Here is a 6,928-nt window from a genome sequence, read left to right as displayed (position 1 = left end):
TCTTAATAACTGGGGTCTATAAAAGCCAAAATATATATAAACTCAGTTTGTGTCTCTTAATAACTGGGGTCTATAAAAGTCAAAAGACATATAAACTCAGTTTGTCTCTCTTAATAACTGGGGTCTATAAAAGCCAAAATATATATAAAAACTCAGTTTGTGTCTCTTAATAACTGGGGTCTATAACAGTCAAAATATATATAAACTCAGTTTCTGCCTCTTAATAACTGGGGTCTATAACAGTCAAAAGACATAAACTCAGTTTCTGCCTCTTAATAACTGGGGTCTATAACAGTCAAAAGACATATAAACTCAGTTTCTGCCTCTTAATCGGGGTCTATAACAGTCAAAAGACATAAACCCAGTCTGTGCCTCTTAATCAGGGTCTATAACAGTCAAAAGACATATAAATTCAGTCTGTGTCTCTTAATAACTGGGGTCTATAACAGTCAAAAGACATATAAACTCAGTCTGTGTCTCTTAATTGGGGTCTATAACACTCAAAAGACATATAAACTCAGTTTCTGCCTCTTAATTGGGGTCTATAACAGTCAAAAGACATATAAACTCAGTTTGTGTCTCTTAATAACTGGGGTCTACAAAAGTCAAAAGACATATAAACTCAGTCTGTGTCTCTTAATAACTGGGGTCTATAAATGTCAAAAGACATATAAACTCAGTCTGTGTCTCTTAATAACGGGTCTATAACAGTCAAAAGACATATAAACTCAGTCTGTGTCTCTTAATAACTGGGGTCTATAAATGTCAAAAGACATAAACTCAGTCTGTGTCTCTTAATAACTGGGGTCTATAACAGTCAAAAGACATAAACTCAGTCTGTGTCTCTTAATAACTGGGGTCTATAAATGTCAAAAGACATATAAACTCAGTCTGTGTCTCTTAATAACTGGGGTCTATAACAGTCAAAAGACATAAACTCAGTCTGTGTCTCTTAATAACTGGGGTCTATAACAGTCAAAAGACATATAAACTCAGTCTGTGTCTCTTAATAACTGGGGTCTATAACACTCAAAAGACATATAAACTCAGTTTCTGCCTCTTAATTGGGGTCTATAACAGTCAAAAGACATATAAACTCAGTTTGTGTCTCTTAATAACTGGGGTCTATAAAAGTCAAAAGACAAACTCAGTCTGTGTCTCTTAATAACTGGGGTCTATAAATGTCAAAAGACATATAAACTCAGTTTGTGTCTCTTAATAACTGGGGTCTATAACAGTCAAAAGACATAAATTCAGTCTGTGTCTCTTAATAACTGGGGTCTATAACAGTCAAAAGACATAAACTCAGTTTCTGCCTCTTAATAACTGGGGTCTATAACAGTCAAAAGACATATAAACTCAGTCTGTGTCTCTTAATTGGGGTCTATAACACTCAAAAGACATATAAACTCAGTTTCTGCCTCTTAATCGGGGTCTATAAATGTCAAAAGACATATAAACTCAGTTTGTGTCTCTTAATCAGGGTCTATAACAGTCAAAAGACGTATAAATTCAGTCTGTGTCTCTTAATAACTGGGGTCTATAACAGTCAAAAGACATATAAACTCAGTCTGTGTCTCTTAATTGGGGTCTATAACACTCAAAAGACATATAAACTCAGTTTCTGCCTCTTAATTGGGGTCTATAACAGTCAAAAGACATATAAACTCAGTTTGTGTCTCTTAATAACTGGGGTCTACAAAAGTCAAAAGACATATAAACTCAGTCTGTGTCTCTTAATAACTGGGGTCTATAAATGTCAAAAGACATATAAACTCAGTCTGTGTCTCTTAATAACTGGGGTCTATAACAGTCAAAAGACATATAAACTCAGTCTGTGTCTCTTAATAACTGGGGTCTATAAATGTCAAAAGACATATAAACTCAGTCTGTGTCTCTTAATAACTGGGGTCTATAACAGTCAAAAGACATATAAACTCAGTCTGTGTCTCTTAATAACTGGGGTCTATAAATGTCAAAAGACATATAAACTCAGTCTGTGTCTCTTAATAACTGGGGTCTATAACAGTCAAAAGACATATGAACTCAGTCTGTGTCTCTTAATAACTGGGGTCTATAACACTCAAAAGACATATAAACTCAGTTTCTGCCTCTTAATTGGGGTCTATAACAGTCAAAAGACATATAAACTCAGTTTGTGTCTCTTAATAACTGGGGTCTATAAAAGTCAAAAGACAAACTCAGTCTGTGTCTCTTAATAACTGGGGTCTATAAATGTCAAAAGACATATAAACTCAGTTTGTGTCTCTTAATAACTGGGGTCTATAACAGTCAAAAGACATAAACTCAGTCTGTGTCTCTTAATAACTGGGGTCTATAACAGTCAAAAGACATATAAACTCAGTTTCTGCCTCTTAATAACTGGGGTCTATAACAGTCAAAAGACATATAAACTCAGTCTGTGTCTCTTAATAACTGGGGTCTATAACAGTCAAAAGACATAAACTCAGTCTGTGTCTCTTAATAACTGGGGTCTATAACAGTCAAAAGACATATAAACTCAGTCTGTGTCTCTTAATAACTGGGGTCTATAACACTCAAAAGACATATAAACTCAGTTTCTGCCTCTTAATTGGGGTCTATAACAGTCAAAAGACATATAAACTCAGTTTGTGTCTCTTAATAACTGGGGTCTATAAAAGTCAAAAGACAAACTCAGTCTGTGTCTCTTAATAACTGGGGTCTATAAATGTCAAAAGACATATAAACTCAGTTTGTGTCTCTTAATAACTGGGGTCTATAACAGTCAAAAGACATAAATTCAGTCTGTGTCTCTTAATAACTGGGGTCTATAACAGTCAAAAGACATAAACTCAGTTTCTGCCTCTTAATAACTGGGGTCTATAACAGTCAAAAGACATATAAACTCAGTCTGTGTCTCTTAATTGGGGTCTATAACACTCAAAAGACATAAACTCAGTTTCTGCCTCTTAATCGGGGTCTATAAATGTCAAAAGACATATAAACTCAGTTTGTGTCTCTTAATCAGGGTCTATAACAGTCAAAAGACATATAAATTCAGTCTGTGTCTCTTAATAACTGGGGTCTATAACAGTCAAAAGACATATAAACTCAGTCTGTGTCTCTTAATTGGGGTCTATAACACTCAAAAGACATATAAACTCAGTTTCTGCCTCTTAATTGGGGTCTATAACAGTCAAAAGACATATAAACTCAGTTTGTGTCTCTTAATAACTGGGGTCTACAAAAGTCAAAAGACATATAAACTCAGTCTGTGTCTCTTAATAACTGGGGTCTATAAATGTCAAAAGACATATAAACTCAGTCTGTGTCTCTTAATAACTGGGGTCTATAACAGTCAAAAGACATATAAACTCAGTCTGTGTCTCTTAATAACTGGGGTCTATAAATGTCAAAAGACATATAAACTCAGTCTGTGTCTCTTAATAACTGGGGTCTATAACAGTCAAAAGACATATAAACTCAGTCTGTGTCTCTTAATAACTGGGGTCTATAAATGTCAAAAGACATATAAACTCAGTCTGTGTCTCTTAATAACTGGGGTCTATAACAGTCAAAAGACATATGAACTCAGTCTGTGTCTCTTAATAACTGGGGTCTATAACACTCAAAAGACATATAAACTCAGTTTCTGCCTCTTAATTGGGGTCTATAACAGTCAAAAGACATATAAACTCAGTTTGTGTCTCTTAATAACTGGGGTCTATAAAAGTCAAAAGACAAACTCAGTCTGTGTCTCTTAATAACTGGGGTCTATAAATGTCAAAAGACATATAAACTCAGTTTGTGTCTCTTAATAACTGGGGTCTATAACAGTCAAAAGACATAAACTCAGTCTGTGTCTCTTAATAACTGGGGTCTATAACAGTCAAAAGACATATAAACTCAGTTTCTGCCTCTTAATAACTGGGGTCTATAACAGTCAAAAGACATATAAACTCAGTCTGTGTCTCTTAATAACTGGGGTCTATAACAGTCAAAAGACATATAAACTCAGTCTGTGTCTCTTAATAACTGGGGTCTATAACAGTCAAAAGACATATAAACTCAGTTTCTGCCTCTTAATAACTGGGGTCTATACAGTCAAAAGACATAAACTCAGTCTGTGTCTCTTAATAACTGGGGTCTATAACAGTCAAAAGACATATAACTCAGTCTGTGTCTCTTAATAACTGGGGTCTATAACAGTCAAAAGACATATAAACTCAGTCTGTGTCTCTTAATAACTGGGGTCTATAACAGTCAAAAGACATATAAACTCAGTCTGTGTCTCTTAATAACTGGGGTCTATAACAGTCAAAAGACATATAAACTCAGTCTGTGTCTCTTAATAACTGGGGTCTATAACAGTCAAAAGACATATAAACTCAGTCTGTGTCTCTTAATAACTGGGGTCTATAACAGTCAAAAGACATATAAACTCAGTCTGTGTCTCTTAATAATTGGGGTCTATAACAGTCAAAAGACATATAAACTCAGTTTCTGCCTCTTAATAACTGGGGTCTATAACACCCTAAAGACAAACTCAGCCTGTGCCTGTGCCTGTGTCTAGAACAACCAGTGAGCATGTGTAATACTGTCATTGGATGGGAGTTTAGGTGGACTGCATGTAGCAAGACAGAATACACATGTATATGATGAATTATGATGATGATGATGATAATGATGATGATAAAAAAAATGGGAATTAAAAATAAGAAATTATGGCACTGGTGCTTATGTGTGATTGGTCAGTGTGTGTTAACAGGCTGGTCTGTCTGTCTGTCTGTCTGTCTGTCTGTCTGTCTGTCTACTTGTATGTATGTGGATGACTTGAACTCAAAAGCCGCCCCATAAATTTGTATGTTCAATCTCAGTTGTGAACACCCATGTCCAGACATTTTAAAAAAAGTACTGATAATAATAATTCTCTTCTTTTTCTGACAGACCTTCAGGATTTCAACTTTTTAACATTCGTACATTTTCATGATTCTTGTTTTTTCAGTCTATGGCCTATTTTGCTCTAACTCTAATAACTTCATAAAGAAGATTGTAGTGCATCCATAAGCTGAAATAACTCTGAATTGCACAATTTCTGAAATGTACATGTAAGTGGAAGGTGGATAAATGCGTATGGTACATGGGACCAGTAACCAATGCAAACACAACTTGCGCATTCCTGTTTTCATTTGTATGATTGAATTTGAATGCTATGATGAAATTTAGAATAGATCAGAGATTTGTGATGTAGTCTAGTTGTGACAAGCTGTATAATGAAGACTATCACCAGAGGGCGCTCTCTATCTCTAGCAACTGAGCAGTAAAATTGAAAAACTTATATCATTACAGCATTCATTATTATCTGTGCCAAGCAGAATATTACAGAAGGTTTTCGATATGGACCATACAAAGGCAAAATCAGAGAAGTATCTCCTACAGAGAGAAATATAGAAAGCTTGTGGAAGGTATGTACATGTACTAAATGCTTTATTGGATTGCCATCATGTGACATACTTTATATTAACTCTTTCAAATCCACTTTTAGAAATGCCCTTTGCGAAATTACAACCGATGCTTTTTTAGCACGGTGTCTATCTGTCTGTATGTATGTATGTATGTGTATGTGTTAGACTGTCGACAGTCATTCATCATTTGTGCCTTTTTTTTGTTACGTTTTATCTAGAACTAAAGTCGTTGCCTCACTCCAATTCACAGCAATACTATAACCACGTACTGATCAGTGAGTGCCGGAGTCGACAGTCTAGTGTATGTGTATGTATGTACAGTGTATGTATGTATGTATGTATGTACGTACGTACGTATGTATGCATGTATGTATGTATGTATGGATGGATGGATGGATGGATGTATGTATGTTTGTATGTATGTATGTATGTATGTATGTATGTATGTATGTATGTATGTATGTATGTATGTATGTATGTATGTATGTATGTATGTATAATGTATGTATGTATGTATGTATGTATGTATGTATGTATGTGTATAGACAACTTAAAAACTGCTGGGCTGATTGTTTTGATATTTAGGCATGGGGGGGGAGTGTCCTTGCTTATTGGGTCTAGTTGGGAGATTGTTCAAAGCAAATAATCGGATTAGTACATATTATATATAGTAGTATGCAAATTAGGTCACAAGTCAGTGTGATTTTGGTTAATAAAGTTAAAACTCGTAAATTACCAGGCAGAGTATGTTACTAACACTCACTGGCAGAGTACATCACTAACACTCACTGGCAGAGTATGTTACTAACACTCACTGGTAGAGTATGTTACTAACACTCACTGGCAGAGTACGTCACTAACACTCACTGGCAGAGTATGTCACTAACACTCACTGGTAGAGTATGTTACTAACACTCACTGGCAGAGTATGTTACTAACACTCACTGGCAGAGTATGTCACTAACACTCACTGGTAGAGTATGTTACTAACACTCACTGGCAGAGTATGTTACTAACACTCACTGGCAGAGTATGTCACTAACACTCACTGGTAGAGTATGTCACTAACACTCACTGGTAGAGTATGTTACTAACACTCACTGGCAGAGTGTGTGACTATCACTCACTGGTAGAGTATGTTACTAACACTCACTGGTAGAGTATGTTACTAACACTCACTGGCAGAGTATGTTACTAACACTCACTGGTAGAGTATGTTACTAACACTCACTGGCAGAGTACGTCACTAACACTCACTGGCAGAGTATGTTACTAACACTCACTGGTAGAGTATGTTACTAACACTCACTGGCAGAGTATGTGACTATCACTCACTGGTAGAGTATGTTACTAACACTCACTGGTAGAGTATGTTACTATCACTCACTGGCAGAGTATGTCACTGACACTCACTGGCAGAGTATGTTACTAACACTCACTGGTAGAGTATGTCACTAACACTCACTGGTAGAGTATGTCAC

This window comes from Glandiceps talaboti, chromosome 21 (assembly GCF_964340395.1).
Source record: "Glandiceps talaboti chromosome 21, keGlaTala1.1, whole genome shotgun sequence".
Classification (NCBI taxonomy): Eukaryota; Metazoa; Hemichordata; class Enteropneusta; family Spengelidae; genus Glandiceps; species Glandiceps talaboti.
Note: the sequence above shows the minus strand (reverse complement) of the source record.